The sequence below is a fragment of the Hibiscus syriacus genome, unplaced genomic scaffold (genome assembly GCF_006381635.1).
Source record: "Hibiscus syriacus cultivar Baekdansim isolate YM2019G1 unplaced genomic scaffold, ASM638163v2 tig00111827_pilon, whole genome shotgun sequence".
Taxonomy (NCBI): domain Eukaryota; kingdom Viridiplantae; phylum Streptophyta; class Magnoliopsida; order Malvales; family Malvaceae; genus Hibiscus; species Hibiscus syriacus.
This window is the reverse complement of record NW_024063189.1, coordinates 166088-188583: the sequence shown is the minus strand read 5'-3', so window position 1 is coordinate 188583 and position 22496 is coordinate 166088. Positions and strand designations below refer to the sequence as shown.

The 22496-nt window shown below is 35.0% G+C and overlaps 2 pseudogenes; one reads left to right on the top strand and one right to left on the bottom strand.

Moving 5' to 3' along the window:
• The first annotated feature begins 7011 nt into the window (after nt 1-7011).
• On the top strand, nt 7012-8455 carry LOC120171258 (annotated as a pseudogene).
• A 2302-nt stretch (nt 8456-10757) lies between these two features.
• On the bottom strand, nt 10758-16833 carry LOC120171257 (annotated as a pseudogene).
• Nucleotides 16834-22496: the final 5663 nt, after the last annotated feature.

Below are 22496 nucleotides of genomic sequence, written 5' to 3'. Positions count from 1 at the left end.
ATGGAATACAAAGTAAGCAAATCATCATCATCATAAAGCCATGAACAAGTCATTATCTGCACTCTGGTTATATAGGGTAACATTGGTTACAGTATTCCAAAAGTTGAAGATGACAAGTTTTACTGTCAACTAAACTGTTCTATGATTCGAAAAGAATGGGATATATTGGAGCAGCAGAAGAGACAGTTTGTTGTAGCAATCAGTGCAAGTAAATGCACTAACAAAAATCTTCAAGCCCATGAATGATGTTTATTTCTTCCAGTAAGGTTTTTACGCTGGATGCCACCGACCACAAGATCAAGACCGTTAAAACTACTCATCAATTGCTCCAAGCGATCATCATTCAGTTCTTGCACATCTGTTTTCAAAATTATGCCAAGACAGTAAAAGGCAACCTTTGCATCATTAATCCCAGAGAAAAGAGACATGACTTTGATACCACCATGGAACATGTCTCTATACAGATCCTTGTATATGGTTTTTAGGGAAACCTAGAAGTATTTCCACCTCATCATATTCAAGTGGAACAAGTGCCGTGTGCTCATAGCATCTTCTGGAAGTGTTCTTTGAGTTATCTGATCTGGTTTGGTATGAACCCCAAAAACCAATCATTGAATTTAGAAGATGAATGTGCTCATAGCATCTTCTAGAAGTGTTCTTTGAGTTATCTGATCTGGTTTGGTATGAACCCCAAAAACCAATCATTGAATTTGGAAGATGAATGTGCTCATAGCATTTTCTGGAAGTGTTCTTTGAGTTATCTGATCTGGTTTGGTATGAACCCCAAAAACCAATCATTGAATTTAGAAGATGAATGTGCTCATAGCATCTTCTGAAAGTGTTCTTTGAGTTATCTGATCTGGTTTGGTATGAAACCACAGAACCAATCATTGGATTTGAAAGATGAATGTGTTCATAGTAGAAATAAGAAGACCCAATAGCATCTTCTGGAAGTGTTCTTTGAGTTATCTGATATGGTTCGGTAGGAACCACAGAACCAATTATTGGAATTAAAAGATGAACTGCATGATCGTCTTCATTAAGAAGCTTCTTTTCAAGCTTCTTCTGCTTATTCCTTTCCCAAAAATCATAGCCCAAGTTTCGCCTTTTCTTGTAATTGGGATCATTGCATAATGGCTTCCTATCTTTTACCGGAAGAAATGCGTCAGCAGCCTTAGCCATTTGAGCAGCACATATAAAATCTGTCAATTTTGTAATTGATGAATCTGAACCACATCTCTTCATGGCTATTGAAGCCTCAGCCTCTGAGAATCCCATTTCTTTTCAAGTATAACAGTTTACTCTCCTCATCAGAATCAGAATTCAAGATTTTCTCGGTATTAAAAGAACTATCGATATCTGCGAAATCATCTTGAAAGATCACTTCATAATCAGATGAGTTGTTATCAGAATCAACATGTTGCATGAATGCAAGCTTTTCAAGAGCCTATACTATTGAGTTTTATTCTCAAGAGATTTTGTGACATTATATCTACATCTACATTTATCAAAGATGATAGATTCTCTGATTTGAAGAAAGATTTATTAGGTTTCTATACAACTGAAGAAATACTCAGTTTACCAATCTAAAATCAAATAACTTAACATTCATGCATCATATTTAGGCATTTGCAAAAATAGGTGCATTTTCATTTATTTTCATCCATGTTGAATTTTAACAGGAATTTCAAAGATTTTAGCAAAGATTAAAATCCATCATTTGATGGATCAGCTTTTCCAGAGAAAGTTCATAATGAGAAGAACTCATCTAAAGAAGGAAGAAGAAGTTCATAATAAGAAGAACTTGTTCAACTTTTTGTTCAAATCCATCACTTGATGGATCAGCTTTTCCAGAGAAAGTTCATAATGAGAAGAACTCATCTGAAGAAGAAGAAGTTCATAATGAGAAGAACTCATCTGAAAGAAGAAATTCATAATGAGAAGAATTTGTTCAACTATTTGTTCAAAACCATCAATTGATGGGTCAAACTTTCCAGAGGAAGTTCGTAATGAGAAGAATTCATCTGAAGAAGGAAGAAGAAATTCATAATGAGAAGAATTTGTTCAACCTTTTGCTCAAATCCATCATTTGATGGATCAGCTTTTCCAGAGAAAGTTCATAATGAGAAGAACTCATCTGAAGAAGGAAGAAGAAGTTCATAATGAGAAGAATTTGTTCAACCTTTTGTTTAAATTCATCATTTGATGGATTAACATTGCCAGGTAGAGTTCATAATGAGAAGAACTCGTCATCTGAAGAAGAAGAAATTCATAATGAGAAGAATTTGTTCAACCTTTTGCTCAAATCCATCACTTGATGGATCAGCTTTTCCAGAGAAGTTCATAATGAGAAGAACTCATCTGAAGAAGAAGAAGTTCACAATGAGAAGAGCTTGTTCAACCTTTTACATAATTTTATCACAGAAGCAAATAGATTAACATCAAACTTTCCAGAGAAAGTTCATAATGAGAAGAACTCATCTGAAGAATAAGAAGTTCATAATGAGAAGAACTTATTCAACCTTTTGAATGACTCTATCACAGAAGGAAATAGGTCAACATCATCCCCAGCGGAAAGTTCATAATGAGAAGAACTTATCTGAAGAAAAAGAAGAATTTATTCAACATCTCCATATTAATCAAGTGAAGTCAAATGAAAAAAAAAACTTATTATATTTTCGTCTTTGCTCTATTCTTGTTAACACAAGAATAAGCAAAGAGGGGCAGCTGAAGATACTCATTTTTTTCATTTAAATATTATTTATATTATCATTATTATTATTATTATTATTATTATTATTTTATTATTAATAAATATTATTACAGGCCCAAATCAGATTGGACCAGCCCAGTTACAAAGGACCCAACTGGCCCAAACCCATTCAGAAACCCTAAACCCAGATTAGGGTTTGATCTCTAACCCTAGCCGCCTCATCATCACAGCCGTTGGATCTGAGAGATCCAACGGCCCACACTCATCCAGCACAAACCCTAGGGTGATGATACCCTAGGGCCACGCGGCCGTCGCAGCTGCTCCCACCATCTCTACCGCTGCCACGTCTCACCGAAGGCTCCAGAAGGTCGGCCGTAGCCGCACACGTCTCCCCCAAACGGTGAGTCACCACAGAAAGTCCGGTGACTCACCGAAGAACCCCTGTTGGACCGGTCTGAAGCCATCACCGGTAATGGCTATAAAAGCCACCGAGCCCCTGGAAAAAAAAAGAGAGGGGAGAAAACACGACAACCAGCAAAAACAGAGAAGAAAAAAAAGAAAGGAAGAACGGAGAACAAAACCCCCACAACACAGCAAGGAAAAGAAGGAGAGAGACTTACCGTGGAAGCCACCGCCTTGATCGGAGTCACCACCAGCCTCTAGACGTCACCAAAAACCTTCGAAAACCGAAGGTATATTATTAGATTTGCTCTGATCGGGAGCTATTTAAAAGAAAAGACCACCGGAACCGTCATTAGGACGGTCCGATCTACGTTTTAGTGTAAAAAAAAATTATTCAGGCCACCGAAGGCGGTGGCCGGCGGCGGGGTCAACGCCGGCGAACGGCTGCCGGCCGGAGAGCTTCTCTCTGTTTTAGAGAGAAGCGAGAGAATTTGCATTCTCTCAGAGAAGAGAGAGAGAGAAAAAAAAGAAATGAGAGCTAGCCCTTCGGGCCAGCCGGTTTCGGGCTTAAATAGCCCTTCCCGAACGACGTCGTTTCAGGGAGGGCTATTTGTGTAATTTTTAATTGTTAAATCCCGTCCGCAACCATCCTAACTTGTAATCTTTACATTTTAGTCACTAAATCAAATTTATAATCCTTTTAATTTGGTCTCTAAATTTTATTTTTTTATATTTTAGCCCTTAACCGTATTTATAAATATTTAGGATAAATAACATATTTAGTCCCTTAATTTTAATAAATAATATTTTAATCCAGAGTATATATTTTTTAATTTATTTTAATCTGATATTCGAATTTTATATAATTTTATTTTAGTCACTAAATTAATAAATAAGGAAAATAGCATGATTAATCCCTATAATTTTAAATAATTAATTAGGATTAAGTATTTAATTTTAATTTTATTATAATTTAGTCACTAATTTTAAATATTTTCATTTATTTTACTACTTTTAAATATATAATTGTATTTTTATTGTTTTAATTTTACTTGTTAATATATTTAAATATTTTATTATTATTATATAGTCATATAAATATATATATATAATAAATAATATTTTATATTTTTTTATATATAAATTATTTTAATATTTATTTATTTATTTTTCAATATCAAAGAAAAGGGCAGTCTTAATACAACTGGATGTCCTATTCTGGTATTTTAAAATTAAATATTATAATTTTTTTTATTATAATATATATCGAATAAAAGAGCTGTCTTAAGGTACCTAGAAGTCCTTTTCTGATATTTTTAAATAAATAAATATTTTTTTATATAATTATAATTTTGAAATAATAGGATTATAAATTAAATATATTTTAAATTTTTAAATTTTTAATAATAGAGACAATTTATAATTAAAAAGTACCAATTTTGGGCGTTGTAGGGGTGCTAATCCTTCCCTAAACGTAACCGACCACGAATCCCTTTTTATTATTAAAAAGAACGAATTTTTGGTTAAAACGCAGATCAAATTATCTTTTAACTGATGTTTTCTTAAAAACTCTTTTAAAAGATAATTTTTTTAGGTATTCGACCTACCTGACTCAAAAGGCCGATGGCGACTCCCAAATTATTTTCAAAACCATTTATTCACATCAATTTTCCCGTCAAGTAAAAAATTCGTGTCCGGACGAAAACCGGTTACGACAATTGGCAGGGTACTTATTCTTCATTATCACCTTATTAACCTGACGAATGAATCCATATTTCTTCTTAACAAACAACACTAGTGCTCCTCGTGGTGAAACACTAGGACGAATGAATCCATGATCAAACAGCTCTTGCAATTTAGTTTTTAGGATCGATCTTAACTAAATCGGTGTCATACGATAAGGGGAAAATGGACACTAGAGTTGTATAAGGCATCACGTCGATCCCAAACTCTAACTCCCTATCTGGGTAATCTTGGCAACTCATCAGGAAAAATATCAGAGAACTTCACTGTCTGAATGTCCTCTAAGGCTGGACTCTGAACCCTTGAATCTATGATGAACGCTAAGAATGCCTCATAACCCTTGACGATAATCTCTTGGGCTTTGATTGCTGAAATAATGCGAGTAGATTACTCGACACCCTCACTCATCACCAAAACCTTAGGGCTTCCTTCTTTACGGAACTTTAACTATCTAGTTTGACATCTCAAACTAGCATCATGCTTTGTTAACCGGTCCATGCCCAAGATCAAGTTGGATTCACGAAAAGGTAACTCCATTAAGTTTGATAGTCATAAGTCACCCTGAATCTTTATTAGACGTCGACGATATACTTTATCCACAACACATCCAAGCCTAACAGGCTAGATACCTGAACCCCAACATCCATTTCCTCAATTAGAAAATCCATCTCTCGAATTACCTTAGTACAAATGTATGAATGTTTGGATCCAGGACTACTGCAATAATAGGATCTGGAAATGCCTCTACTATGTTGTCCTGAAGTGAAGCCAACACATCCTCTAAAACATCTTCAATCCCCTTGAGCTTAAGAAGTCAGCCATTGAGTTTGAACCGGAGTAGTACTATCGAATTTCGGACATTCTCTTAGAAAATGAACTAGCGAACCACATCCTTAGCAAGCCCTAGATGTTCCATAACACACCCCAGGGTGCCTTCGACCACACATCTCACACTTTGGTGATATTGATGCTCTAGTTGAACCTCCAGTGCTCATCATAGAAGTAAAGGATAAAGGTCGTCTATAGACTCCCAAAATGAATCTTTGAGGTTGAAGGTTTGATCTTCGTGGTTGAGTAGATGCACCTCTCCCTATCCCACCAAAATAGATCAATAATTTAGTTGTATACCTTAAGATGTTGATAGGTGTTCTAGAAAAATGTCCACATTTTTCATAAAAGATTATTAATCTTTCACACTTTTACAAGTAAATTCATCAAGTCTACCTCAACATATATAACATGATAATAAAGGTAAAAAACTGAAATGTGGAAACGACCAGAAACCAATTGGAACGTGGTACAATAGACAAACCAATTCCAACAGGCTTGAAACGTTTTATTAAAAGATTTGGGTTTGAATATCAGTTTTAATGTTAATTTTTATTTTCATTTAATTATCATATCAATTATATATAATAACTGTCATTAATAGAATTATTTTAAATGATTTAAAAAATATATATAACTTAAATAGTTATTTTGTAAATTTTTAATATGAGTGAGTAAAATAAATTTTTTTATAATTGGGCGACCAACTGTACAATATCCCTGAAAATTAAATCGGCAAATATATTATATAAAACCAAGCGGATTGTACTAAAATACTTGCATGTTAAATGCTTAGAAATGCAGAAATATTATATAAAAGTAAGAGGATTGTAATTAAAATATTTGCATGTGAAATGCTTCGAAATGTGGATGAATCTATTTAATAAGGCATCTTAAATTTTAGTGATTAAAATATTTTTTTTTATAATTGTATTATTACCCTAAAATTTAAATCGGAAAATCATTATATAAAAGTAAGTGGATTGTAATTAAAATATTTGCATCTGAATCTTGAGTTTTTTCGTGAGAAAAGTAAAGAAGATGTAATAAAAAAAAATGTTAACTGAATGTAAAAATTAAACAAGTGAAAGGCAAAGAGATTAATAGAAAAAGATGAAAATGGGGAGAGAATAAAAGCTGGATTTCTTAAAGAAACAATTTAGTTATCTTAGCTTTTTCGTGAGAAAAGTAAAGAAGATGTAATAAAAGAAGCGTAGTTATCTGAATGTAATAAAATTATCCGATCAGAATCTTCTTCCAAACATTTCAGGTGATTCAATTGATCCATCCTCGGCATCATTTTCTTTGTTTCCCATATTTCTCCTATGGCTTCAATAATGGCTAAACAACTACACTTTGTGTTAATCCGGCTAATGGCTCAAGGTCACATGATACCAATGGCCCGGCTTCTTGCCGAGTGAGGGTTGATCATAAGCTTGATCACCACTCCCCAAAACGCGTCGAGATTCGAATCCGTCGTCGAACGTTCCGGCTAGTTGAAATCCCTTTCCCAAGCCGAGAAGCCGGACTCCCTATCGGATGTGAGAATCTCGACACTGTAACTTTAAGGGACCTACTGAAAAAGTATTACAAGGCACTTGAGATGTGGCCAGAACCATTGGAACAGTTCCTGGAACAGAAAAAACCGCAACCAAGCTGCATAATCTCAGACAAGTTTCTTTATTGGACCTCAGAAACTGTTCAAAAGTTTAATGTTCCGAGGATTGTTTTCCAAGGGACGGGCTGCTTCTCTTTGTTGAGCCTCACAATGTGAAGCTGCATAAGGCTCATCTCTCCGTCCACTCTGATTCGGAATCCTTTCAGATCCCAGGCCTCCCTCATAAGGTCGAGATAACGAGGGCTCGACTTCCTGTGTCGTTTGTTAGTTTACCGGACTCGGACGATACTCAACAAGATGCAAGAGGCTGCCATGAATGCTTACGGAGTTGTGGTAAACAGCTTCAATGAACTAGAGCATGGATGTGTTACCGAGTACCGGAAGGCTGTGCAGAAAAAGGTTTGGGCCATTGGACAAGTTTCATTATTCAACAGAATGAGCTTAGACAAGTTTGAACGTGGAAAAAAAACATCCATCAACGAGCAGCAATGCTTGAAATGGCTCGACTCAATGGAACAAAGGTCAATTAGTTACGCTTGTTTAGGCAGCCTATGCCGTCTAGGTTCATCACAACTGATAGAACTGAGGTTGGGTCTGGAAGCATCACAGCAACCGTTCATTTGGGTAGTCAAAGCAAGCAATCAACGAGCTAATGATGAGTTAGAAAATTGTTTTTCAAAGCATAATTTCGAGGAGAGAATCAAAGGGAGGGGACTTTTGATCAAGGGTTGGGCTCCCCAAGTTCTTATTATATCCCACCCTACAATTAAAGGGTTCTTAACTCACTGTGGCTGGAATTCAACATTAGAAGCTGTATGCTCGGGAGCGCCAATGATAACAAGGCCCCAATTCTCAGAACAGTTCTTTAATGAAAACTCATTGTTGAAATACTAAAGATAGGTGTTGGGGTGGGAGTTGAGGTCCCTGTTAGATGGGGTGAAGAATGGAAACTGGGGGTGCTGGTTAAGAAAGAAGAGATTGAGGAATCCATAGATATGTTGATGAATGACAGAGAAGAAGGGGAAGAGAGAAGAATGAGAAATCGACAGCTTGCGGAAATGGCGAGAAAAGAAGTAGAAGATGGAGGCTCATCCAATCTCGACATGTCATTCTTGGCGCAAGATATTTTGGAGCATCTCAATCAACAGTAGCGAGGCTATTTGTTTGAGCTAATTTACAATTTCATTCTATGAAATTCGATTTTCATTTTCACTTTTCTTCTCTAAGGCATTTAATTAATATCTTGAGAAATTTATATTATGCATGATACATTGACTTTTAATCCAGCTTCCTGTTATTGATATTATATCCATGTTAGATTTAAAACACGAATCAAGTAACTTAATAGCTAAAGGATTTTTGTTATTGATTTTTAGGATGATATTTTAAATAATGCGAGAATATTTATTATCAAATAATTAAGAATATTTTAAACATATATTATTTCATAATCTCCAAATTAATAATAAGAAGGATTAGACTTCCTAGAGGCACACTAGTTCTATTAAAATTATCACTGACTTATTCGTGAGACAGGTACGAAATGTTTTTAAAATTTTAAATAAGTTATTACAATGCTTAAAATTTAAAGAACACAAAGATACAATGGTTTCCAAATGACATATTAAGTAATATAAATATAACGACCTTATTTGAACAGGATCTGTTTTATAGGCCAGCACTTCTGTATCCTTGAGTTTAAAAAAAATCATATAAATAGATTATCATTAAATTTAAAGAAATAACGTTTTAGTTTCAAATTTTATTAAATTTTCCTTTAATAAACAAAGAAAAGAAACCTAAGAGAAGGGGTCGTTGCCATCTAACTCTCCACTCCCATAATTTCAAATTCCCTCGTAAGTGATGAAGGCATTCATCAAAATAAAATAATCACTTAATATGGTTACTTAAAATACATTTAAAACTACTAAAGGTAAAATAGAGACTAAGTTTTCATTTTTTTCATTAAATTTTAAAAATAATAAATTTATTACTAATGTTAACTATTTTTAGTAAAATGACTATTTCACTATTGTTCTCGTTAAATTGATGATGTAATACTGTTAATAAAAATATTAACGCTTAATTTTATCTCTAAATTTTTGTTAAAACATCAAATATGTCATTAAAAAAATTCTATCTAAAAAACTTTTAGTTTCCATTTTTTAATTGAGTCTTTGAATTAATTTTATTATTACATTTTCTAACAAATAAAGATTATTTTAAAAAATATATATCTTGTCAATTTTAGCTCATTTAAAGAGTTTACAATAGATTTTGTTACGAAAATAAATAATTTTGTTAGTGTGAGAAAGGAGGTATATTGGCTGAAAATCGATGTGCTAAAGAGATGATAAACGACAATAGAAGCAAAAAAAAAAAAAAAAAGAAAAAAAAAGAAAAGAACTAATGTAACTTTTTAACAATGTCAACTGGATTTCATTAATAGGGGAAGAAATAAAAAATAAAATAGACCAAATTATAGAGAGAAAATTAGAGATAATAATTACCAAAATACTCATACACAAATAAAAATATTAAACCTAAAGATACAAAGAAAAACAAAAACTTCCATCAAGAATGAAAATCAATATCAAAAGAACTCATTAACCTTGATAAAAACTCATTGTCTATGTCGAATGAAATGCTTTACGAAGTAATAAAGGAGTTGTGAAAGAACCAAGCAATCTAGCAGGCTGCTTTGCTACACAATTATGATTAGATCGGCAAACAACCTTTTGCCAAAGAGAGTATCTGATTATACGTGACCACCAACAAACCATTCAGAAAATAAATGTTGTGATGATTTTTGTGCGAGCACCAAAATGACCGCAAAGGTATGCAAAAAAGGTACAAAAAACTTAATAAGGATCATGCCATAAGAGCAGAGAAAACACATGCCATAAGAACAAAGAAAACGTGTCACAAAGACAGAGATTCTTAAACAAAATTAAAATGACTCAAGAAAAAAAGAAAACAAAAGTCGTATAAAAGAAAGAAAACTAATAACCACCGGCGGTCGACAATCAACATTAGGATTGGTGTCGCCGTCGGTTAAATAAAAATCAAAGAGAAAGAAAAAGGCGACACAAAAATATTAAGAAAAAAAATAAATGAAAGAAAAAGTAACTAAAGTAACTTTATATTTTATATTTAGAAAGAAAACTTTTTAATATTCAATTGGGTTAATGAGAAATGACTCAATATATCATATTCATAATCTATTATAAGCTTATTAATTCATTAACTTTAGCAAACTAACAAGTCCAAAGCTTTTAATAACAGAAACTCATTCTATTAAATTTCCAAACCGTTAATAACAAAAAAATCATATATAAAATTGATAACATTGATGAATTATTCAATATAATTTCATATAATAAAGGGTATTTAGCCCTTATACAAAAGGCTCCACTTAATTTCATATACATACCTCAAATTCCTCTTTGAAATCAACATTTTTACATAAACTAGCCGAGGGTTTGAATGCATATACGACCTAAAGATATATTATTATATAAAGATGAAGGTCTAATCTTGAAGCTATTGATCTCCATCAATATATGAAATGTTCAAGTATTCAGCTGCTTCGTATACCATCAACTGCATCCCATAAGAAGCTCTTCGGGACTAGTTTGCTCCAGGTCCCAAACACTCGTCAAATACACAGTCATGGAAACCATCAAAATGTTCATTCTTGATTATCATAAAATGATTGCCACATAAACAATGTTTCAATTAAACGAATAAGAGATAGTGACAGACTGGTCTCTAGAGGGGTCTCGCCAGTCGTTCCATCCGACCGGATCCACAACATCCGTCATGTAACTTCTGGAAAACACGATGGTGGCATAAGCTCCCCAAGCTCGTCCAAGCCAGATGCTCCCGGTCCCCCAAACGATACAGTAGACGAACGAGAACCCCGTTTGGTCACTTATCGTTTGCCTGACATGAGCTGTGATGGATCCGCTAACTCCACTCATCCCCTCTTTAGCAATAGAATGGATAACACACCCATGTCATGTGGATGGTCGGTTTCAGTGATAAAACAGAATGTATGACAGACTTTTAATGACAAAACCAAGTTGCAATAAGATGTCCCAAAACTGTTGTACCTGATAAAGTGATCTAGCATTTCCGAAAATGAAATCAATGGAACCTTGTATTGCGGAATACGACTATCTGATAAAGCAAAATCGCAACTAATAATTTGAGAAAATAAAAATGAAGATAAAGAAGACACAAATTTTACGTGAAAAACCCTAAATAATATAGGATAAAAACTACGATAATGGTAGAAGAATGTCACTATGAGAAAATAGGAATTACAACTTCTCTCGATCTAACAAGGAGAAAATAATAACAATTCTCTTTCGATAAAAAGGAGAAAATAACTCTTCAAGAAAACTCTCTAAATTCTCTAGTATTGGGAGAAAGCTAGAATGATTTGGGATGGTTTTGAAGCTAAATGGGTTAGGGTATTTATAGTTAAAGCTTAAGGACTAATCTTGTAAATACCCTAAAGTATAAGGACTAAATGTGTAATAATTCCATTAACCAATTTCAATAAATGATGCACCGAATGTTGAAAACAATGTGCAGACCATCAAAAGTTTTTGGCCAGCTTTCCACCCTCTGAAATTGCTCAATTTGCAGCTGCCAATTTGGGCTTTTAACAAGCTGCCAATTTGGACTTTTAACAATCTCCCACTTGAAGATTTGATTGGAATAATCATATCTTCATACCATTCTTTCTACCTTGTACCTTCATGTTGCTTACGTTTTTGACAGGCCACAAGAGGATCGACACCAAGTAAATTTATCAGCATTGATCGCCTTCGTCATGAAATCTGCTATGTTGTCTTTAGTATGTATATTCTACATATCAACCATCTCTTCTTCCACATTTTCACGAATGAAATAGTACTGAACTCGTATGTGCTTTGTCCTTGAATGAAATATTGGATTCATTTCTAGATACAATGCGCTTTGACTGTCACAAAATAGAGAGACATACTCTTGATTGTGCCCAAGCTCCTCCAATAGCATATTCAACCAAATTGCTTCTTTATTGGCTTATGTAACTGCTATATATTCTGCTTCTGTTGTGGATGTAGCCACAACTGACTGCAATTTTGAAACCCAGCTTACAGCTCCACCAACAACTTTGAACACATATCTTGTAGTAGATTTGCTTTTATCCAAATCCCCTGCATAGTCAGAATCAACATACCCATTGATAAGTAAATTTGATCCTTCGCAACATAATGCAATATTTGAGGTCCCTTTGATGTATCTTAGGATCCTCTTTACTATATTCCAATGCTCTTTTCCTGGATTCTCCATGTACCGACTAACCACTCCCACTGCTTGTGCAATGTCTGGTCCTGTGCATATCATAGTGAACACTGCCGATGCATATAACACTCGAGACATCTCCATCCTCTCTTCTTCACTGCTAGGACTCACACTGGAAGATAATTTGAAGTTAATAGGAAGAGGGGTAGAAATTGGCTTACAATCCTGCATATTGAATCTTGACAAGATATTCTTCAAGTAATTCTTTTGTGAAAGCCAAATCTTCCTATTACTTCTATCTCGGTGAATTTGCATCCCTAGAATCTTGTTCGCTGATCCCAAGTTCTTCATTTCAAATTCCTTAGCCAGTTGTGCCTTCAATTCTTCAATATGATCTTTTTTAGGTCCTGCAACCAACATGTCATCCACATATAACAACAATATAACAAAATCGTTATCACCAAACCTATTGAAATAAGCACAAGGGTCTGCATTAAGCCTGTTGTATCCAAGGCACATAATGAAGGAATCAAATCTCTTATACGAACATCTCGACGCCTACTTTAGACTGTACAAAGATTTGTTCAACCTGCAAACCAAGTTTTTCTTTTCTTTTTCTTCAAAACCTTCAGGCTGGAGCATATAAATCTCTTCTTTAAGATTTCCATAAAGAAAAGATGTTTTAACATCTAGCTGCTCTAGATGTAAGTTTAATGTAACACACATTGTCAAAACTACTCGAACTATTTGTTAGTTGAACCACAAGAGAAAAGATTTCATTGAAATCAATACCTTCTTTTTGAGCATATCCTTTGACCGCCAGTCTTACACGATACCTCTCCACTTGATCGTCACCATTTTGTTTGATTTTAAAGACCCATTTGTTACCAATTGGCTTCCTTCCTTGTGGTAGTGGCACAAGGTCCCATGTATTATTTTTATGAAGGGATTCAATTTCTTCTTGCATCGCCATCATCCACAGTGAAGTATCTGAGCTGTTTATTGCCTCATGGTATGTTGATGGCTCACCGTCCTATGTTAAAAGGTAGTATGCAATATTTCAATCTAAAACATAATCTGAGTGCTAATTGGGACGTCTTCTCACACGATATGATTGACGAGTTGTTGAAGCTTCAAAACTCTCTGGTTCTTGTTCATCATGTGCTGATTTTGCTTTAAAAGAATCACCTTGTTCAACCTCTTTTTCCACATTTATCTATGTAGTCTCTGACTTTTCAGTGCTATCATCATCTTCTTTTCTTTGTAGTTTATCTTCTACAAAGATAATATCCCTGCTGATGATCACTTTACGGGCAGTGGGATCCCACAAGCGATACCCCTTTACACCATCAACATACCCCAAGAATTTGCATTTCCTGGATTTTGGATCTAGCTTTGAAATTTCTTGGGAGTTGTACATCACATACACAATACTTCCAAATACATGGAGGTTTGAATAATACGCTGGTTTACCAGTCCACATCTCCATTGGTGTCTTCAGCTGTATTGCAGTTGATGGAGCTCGATTCACAAAATAATAGCAGTATTGACTGCTTCTGTCCAGAATGATTTTTCTAGGCCTGCATCCCTCAACATTGTTCTTGTTCTTTCTAACAATGATATGTTCATCCGCTCTGCCACACCATTTTGTTGAGGAGTGTTCGCCACTGTGAATTGTCTTTTGATGCTTTCTTTCCTACAAAAGTCATCAAATTCTTCACTTGCCGTTATCTATTCTAAAACACTTGATCTTATTTCCAGAATCAAGTTCCACCCGCGCTTTGAAGTTTTTTAAAGTTCAAAACACATCTGACCTCTTCTTAATAGGATACACCCAACATCTCCTGGAGTAGTCATCAATAAATGAGACAAAGTATTTTGCTCCACCTAGGGATGTAATTGGTGTTTTCCATACGTCAGAATGAACCAATTCTAGAACACTTTTTCCTCTAGAATTTGACGTGTTGAATTTCAACCGGTGTTGCTTACTGGTTATGTAATGCTCACATAAAGTAAGTGATACCTTTGTTAAGCCTTGAAGTAGCTTTTATTCCACAAGGACTATCATTCTTTGTTCTGACATGTGTCTAAGTTTCTGATGCCATAACATTACAGAATCTGAACTACATGGGGAAACATAGGCTTCTGCTTCTAGCAAAGTCTCTCCATTTAACATGTACAAGTTTGATGCTATCTTTTTGCCTTTCATCACCACAAGCGCTCCACGAAACACCTTGATGATTACTTTCCATGTTTCAATCTTGCTTGCATTATTATCCAACAATCCACAGGATAATAAATTTTTCTTCAGGTCTTTCACGTGTCGCACATCTCAAACAACTTTAATTATTCCATCATACATCTTCAATTTGATGGTTCCCATGCCAACGATCTCTAAGGTATGATCATTGCAACTATACACAGATTCTCCTGAAATAGGTTCATAATGATGGAACCATTTTCTTCTTGAGGTCATGTGATATGTTGCTCCTAAATCAATGAGTCATATATCTGCAAATCTTTTTCTGTCTTCCACGGTGGTTGATGCTTCACAACATAGATCATCTTTATCATCTGAAGTGTTTGCGGTATTGCCTTGTGGATTGTAGTTTTTATCTAGACTCCAACAATCCTTCTTCAAGTTACCCTTCTTTCCACAGTTGTAGCACTTTAAATTATTTTTGCTTCTCGACTTTGATCTACCATGTTTGTGACTGCTTCTTTGGCCACGTTCTGTTGATCTCACTCTCATCATTGTCAATGCTTCTGCTTATTGTAGATTTACTTGTATGTCTTCCTTGTTTTTGCGCCGATTTTCTTCTTGTAGAACATCAGCTGCAACGTCATCGAAGACTAGACTGGTGACATTACTGTTTGTCAAGTTGATGATGAGTTGATCATACAAATCAGGTAGACTTTGAAGTAGAAGTTCAACATATTCTTGTTCTCTTATTGTACATCTTAAGAATGTAAGCTGAGAAAATAAAGTGTTTAGTGTTTTTAAGTGCTCCGTCACTGAAGTAGATTCTGGCATCCGGAGAGTGTACAATTCCTCTTAAGAAAAATTTTATTGTTTAACGATGTGGCCTCGTACAGTTTGGTGAGATGATCCCATAACTCCTTAGTTGTTTTCTTCTCCTCGATGCTTGGCAATACTTTATCTGCTAATGCTAGATGAAAGTTTTCCATAGCATTCCTATCTATCTCGTTCCATTTATTGTCATCTGTGAAATCTACTGGCCTTTCATTGATAGCTGCTAGACAACCGTCTTTCCTCACGATGACCTTCATCTTCAATTTCCATAATGAGAAATTTCTCCCATTGAATTTTTTAATATCAAATTTCGTTGCCATAGCTTCTATTACGGATAGCTCCCACTATTTCACTATCGTGAATAATTCTCTGGAACCTTCAAAGAATGGGTAATATCTTCTTACTTTCTTATGTTGGAGGATCCATCTTTTAGTGGTAACCACAAAGATAATAATTAGATATTACACACTCTAATTTGGCTCTTGATACCAATTGTTACAGAATACAGCTATCAGATAGAGCAAAATCGCAACTGATAATTTGAGAAAATAAAAATGAAGATAAAAGAAGATACAAATTTTACGTGGAAAACCCCTAAATATTATTGGGTAAAAATCACGGGTAACGGTAGAAGAATTTCACTAAGAGAAAATAGGAATTACAACTTCTCTCGATCTAACAAGGAGAAAACAATAACAGTTTTCTCTTGATAAAAATGAGAAAACAACTCTTCAAGAAAACTCTCTAAATTCTCTAGTATTGAGAGAAACCTGTAATGATTTGGGATGATTTTGAAGCTAAATGGATTAGGGTATTTATAGTTGAAGCTTAAGTACTAATCTTGTAAATATCCTAAAGTACAAGGACTAAATATATAATTATTCCATTACCCAATTTCAACAAATGTTGTACCGAGTGTTGAAAACAATGTGCAGACCACCGAAAGTTTTTGGCCAGCTTTCCACCCACCGAAATTGCTCAATTTGCAGCTGCGAATTTAGACTTTTAACACCTTGTATGAAAGATCCTTTGAAATAATGTCTCCCACGCTCATCAAGAAGTGTGTCTTGGACTCCATAAAATCCACCATTATAGAAAGCAGCTTGAGAGCGCCACTGCCTGCTGTCCAATCTGACCAGGCATTGGCTCTGGAGCTGTATTCTTTTCAGATAATTGGCAACAAATACACTCATCCATTGCTAAAGGAGTTTTGTCTGCTGCTGACAAATGGTATCCCGACTCTGGTGCTATACACCATGTGACCTATGACAAATCTGGAGCATCCTTGGGTCGACCATACTCAGGAAAAGGTAAGGTCTACCTTGGTGATGGTTCCACATTACCAATATCATATATAAGTGATGTGTCATTGATTGCTAATATATGTGATTTACAGCTAAAGAATGTCTTGTGCGTTCCAAAAATAACTAGGAACTTGTTATCCGTTTCTAAACTTACACAAGACAATAATGTGTATCTCGAATTTCACTCAGACAAGTACTTTGTGAAGGATGAAGAAACTGGCCGAATCTAGTTAGAAGGTAAACTGGAAAATGGGCTGTATTGCTTTAATAAAACTGTTCGAATGGATGACATGCTTCATCAAGTTTCTACTTTTGCTGAGGAAAAAGATGTTAAGTCCAATAAAAGCTTCTGGCTATGGCATCGACGGTTGGGACACCCTGCGTCAAAAAATATATCTTCACTCTTTCATATTAAGAATGGTGTTCATAATAATAGTGAAATATGTGTTGCATGTCAGCTAGGAAAAAGTCACAGGCTTCCATTCTTGCAATCAGATACAGCTTATAGTCAGTTGTTTGAGCTGGTAGAAACTGATGTCTGGGGTCCAACACCGATTAAGTCTTGTGGCTGGCAATATTATGTTTCGTTTATAAATATGTACAATAGGAATGTCTGGGTATACTTGATGCGTAATAAATCGGATATTACTCAAGCTTTCAATTTGTTTCATGCTCTTGTTAAAAATTAGTTTAAAACAAACATTGTTGCGTTACAAACTGATGGTGGGGGTGAGTATCATGGTTTAGAGCATTATCTTGCAGCTGTAGGAATCAAGCACATGGTTACATGTCCACATACCTTGCAACAGAATGGTGTAGTTGAGCGTAAACATCGACACATCATTGATACAACCCTAACGCTTGTAGCTCAGTCAGTCATTCCCTTCAAATATTGGTCGTATGATGTCCTTACTGCGGTTTACCTAATCAATAGGTTACCTATAGACTTGCTTGCAGGGATCTCACCTTTTGAGAAGCTGTACGGTAAGAAACCTGATTATCAGTTTCTTCGAGTCTTTGGTTGTCAATGTTTCCCATGTCTTTGTCATTTCAATCGGCACAAGTTTAACTTCAGGTCCAAGCCGTGCGTATTTCTTGGCTACTCTCCACAACATCATTGATATCAATGCCTTGATGAATCATGTCGTGTATATATATCTCGACACGTGGTGTTCAATGAAAATGTGTTTCTATGTGTGTCTCAACGTGTTGGCATCAATAAACATGTTAAACAAGTCGACTGGGCTGTTCATTTTCCTTGCAAGCAACTCAACATGATCGATCATGAGGATACTATGTGTGATAATCCGGTTAATGTACCTGATCTGGTGGAAGATACTATGGCTGATTCATCTCACACACCTGGTGTAAGTGCTGGTCATGATGATAGAGCTCATACAATGGAGGAAGAGCTAGATGCTGTGTCGAGAGCTGCTGCTCAACTAGAGGATACTCATAGTGAGCCTACACATTTGAGTGTTATTCCAAATGATGATCAGAATGGTTCAATAAGTGTTCAGGAGCCAGGTACTTCAAGCAGGCCTGTATCTGATGAATATAACTGTGTGGATGCTCGACACATCACAAATAAACATCGCATGGTCACACGCAGCAAAGCAGGAATTTTCAAACCTAAGGTTTATAATGCTTTGTTTAATGAGAATCCTCTGAATGTGCAGGATGCTTTACAACATAAATATTGGCGTACTGCAGTAGAAATGGAGTTCAAGGCGTTGATTGTTAATAACACGTGGAAGTTGGTTCCTCTGCCAGCTGATCGAAAGGCCATTGGGTGTAAGTGTTTGTTTCGCATTAAACACAACTCGGATTCAAAACAAGGCTTGTCCTAAAAGGGTACTCTCAAGTACCAGGATGCGACTTTGTTGACACCTTCAGTCCTGTGGTGCAATTCTTCACGATAAATGTACTACTATCGGTTGCTGCTTCACGTGGATGGAAAGTCTATTAAGTAGACGTTAATAATGTTTTCCTCAAAGGTGATCTATAGGAGGAGGTATACATGGTTTAACCAGAAGGGTTCGAACAAACTAGTGATCATGGAGAAAAGCTAGTGTGCAAGCTTCAAAAGGCACTTTATAGACTTAGACAAGGCCCTTGCAATTGGTATCAAAAATTTCAACAATGCTTGTGTTTCATGGGATTTCGACCTTCTAGAGCTAATAGCTCGTTATTCATTCGTGGCACAAAGTATGATATCACATATGTTGCTGTGTATGTTGATGACATTCTTATCACGGGGTATTCTGAGAAATGTGTTAACGAGGTTAAGAAGCAGCTACATGACAGGTTCTCGTTAAAGGATCTCAGGCTTCTTCACTATTTTTTGGGCATTGAAGCTATTCATACAACAACTAGAATATTTTTGAGTCAAAAGAAGTATGTGCAGGAGTTGTTGACCAAGTTTAATATTCATGCTAAACCAGTGGACACACCCTTACCTATTACACCCAAGTTGAGTTCAAAAAATTCAGGAGCTCCAGTCAATGCTCAACAGTATCGAAGTGCAGTTGGTACACTATTGTATGTGTGTCATACTAGACCAGACATTGCTTTTGTGGTTCATAAGGTATCACAGTTTATGTAGTCCCCTTGTGAAGCTCATTGGGCAGGAGTTAAACGAATTCTACGTTACCTAAAAGGTACAATGGATTATGGATTATGGTTGATAAAGGGATAGAGGTAACTTCAAATCAAGGCCTTTACGGATGCAGATTGGGGCAGTGATCCCGATGATAGGCGATCGGTTTCCAGGTATTGTGTTTACCTAGGTAGTCATTTGTTGTCATGGAGTTCACGCAAACAAAGGTCAGAGTCTCGATCAACAGCTGAGGTAGAATATAGAAGCCTTGCTTATACAACTGCTGAGGTTCTGTGGGTTAAAGCAGTTCTAGATGATATAAATGTTGAACTGTCTCAAGATCCGGTTATATGGTGTGATAATAGCAGCATAATAACCATGGCTACTAATCTAGTCTTGCATGCTAAAGTTAAACATGTGGACCTTGATGTTCATTTTGTCAGGGAGAAGGTCATTGACCAGCAACTAATAGTCAATTATGTTCCTACAAATTGTCAAATTGCAGATGTATTAACCAAGCCGTTAGTTACAACTTGATTTCAGGAGTTACGCCAAAAGTTTAATGTTTTCTTGCTGCAGAGACTTCAGCTGCACAAGAATTAAGTTTTTTTACCTCAAGAAGTTGAAAAACGGGGGTGAACGTTAAGATTTGAGCATTGCCGGCTGGAAGGGTTGCCAGCTGGAGCTGTTAGCTGTTGGTTTTGCTAACTGTTTCTGGTAAATTGTTAGGTGGTTATACCAGTTGTCCTTTGTTGGGTTAAACCTTCAGTGTTAATCCATGAAGGAGGCAATCAACGTGGCTATATTAACAGGTCTTTTGACCAAGGGCTGGAGATATTCTTTAGCCTACATTCTGATTTCCATCACTCCATTTCTTTTCTTTTTGTTTTTCCAGGAGGTGTTCTTCTAAGTTTTAACAGAGTCCCATGACTATTGCAATGGCCAAATATGGGGGTTAGTTGGATAAGGATGTTATTATATTCGCTAGGGATGGTTGAGTCATGATTGGCGTGGGAGGTAAGATATGTATGGGCAGGCATGATTGTTGATTTTCATAAAATTATAAACCATTTCTTCAAAAAGTAATGGTGCAAAAAAATAAAGAGTTAAAAAGGTTGGAAACTGCCTACGCTAAGCCTTGAGAAATGCAGATGCAAAAGGAAAAGGAAGGATTATCTGATTATAGTGATGATGGAAATAAAGGAAAATGCAGCATTTGCATGTTTATTTGAGTAGCTTATACTTCTTTACCAATATTTAAACCAAACGGGGAATATGTTTTAACATAATCATGACTATAGTATTAATCACTTGGATTTGCATGGGGTGTTTCGAGTAAAATGTACTTCTTCCGTGATATTTTAAGATAATCAAGATTTTACTTGGGACAATCAGCCAAACGCCTATGTTCAGCAACTTGCTCATTACTTCCTCTTACTGCAGAGCCTATGATTAAAGGGTAAGAGTATTGAAAGTTATGTTTTTACCCACGCTCATGTTTAGAACTTTTAAGGGAACGCTATAACGACATTTTTGAGTTTGCTGGTTATATATAATTCACTCATTTTAATTTAGACGGAAAGTCATAATATGTTGTCATTAAACTAAGGTGATTACAAAGTAATATATGTTCTAAATACTCTCAACCATTTAATAATGAACGTTTAATCACCGTACTGCACTGCAGCTGCTGGTGTGAACCATGACCTCTTCATAACCTATTGTCTTTTAAACGTGTTGAAAATGATAAATTATATAATTAAGAGAAAACAGAGAAAAGGAAAGAATCCCCTCTCTTGCTATGCCTTGGTTTATATGCTAACTTTTTAAACATATTATATATTCTTCCAAAATGATATCATTTTTGGGTTTGTTTTGATCTTACAACGTCATCGTTTTGGACAGATAACTTAAATTCGTGTTGTACAAATCGAGCAATCTCGGTAGTAAAGAACTTGTTGTTATTCCTTAAGGTCCCAAGTTTGAGCACCATAAATATCTGAGTATGAGCGTTAAATACCAAATAGTTGAAAGTTATCTTCGAACAAATATTATATTATACTTGCCCAGATTATTAATAAAAAACTTAAATTCATGCTTGACCTATGATCATACCTGAGAGGATTTGACCCCTGCCTAAACTTTTGAGTAAATTACCTTTCTAATCCTGGACTTTGTATATGATGTAATTAAATTCTAATTTCACATGAATTGATATTAATTTAAACTCATAATTTAATTTATCTTTTGAATGAGTCCTTCTAAATGTAATTAATTATTATTCAACCATTTTATTTTATTTTAATTCAATCCTTGTATGTTTATTTACTCATTTTTTACATTAAACATGATCTTTATGCTTTATGTGTTTTTTCTATAATACATTTATGAAAATTATTTTAGTTTTTTTTTCAAACTTTGAGGTAATTTTATTTTGTCATGCTGGCTAAAGAAGGTAGCGTCCTAAGTAGTTGGTTTGAGACCTTTTATTTCTGTATAACAGAGGTATATCCTCTTCAAATAGATGTGTCTCCTTTTTAAATGAGTGCATAAATAAATTGTTGCTTTCAAATAAAGTCCACTATAAACTTTCAAAAATTTTATCAATATTGTATCAATACGTGAGATTAAAATTAGACTAAATTCGTATTTGTAGTTTTTTTTTTTAAAATATCATATATTTTTAAAGTAGCCTCTTTAACTCAATCTTGACTCTGAACTTAAATATAAACATTGCAAAAATTGTCGTTTTTTTAAACGATGATTTTATAGGTGTTCGACCCTATTCTACCAAAAATGATTTATAACAATTCTAACTACGAAATTTTCAAAGACTCATAAAATTTTTCGAACCACCACAAAATGATTTCCGCAACTTACATTTGAGAGAATAATAATCTATTTTCTTTCAAATTGTATACAAACTGATATAAATAAAGTAAAACAATGGATTCTCA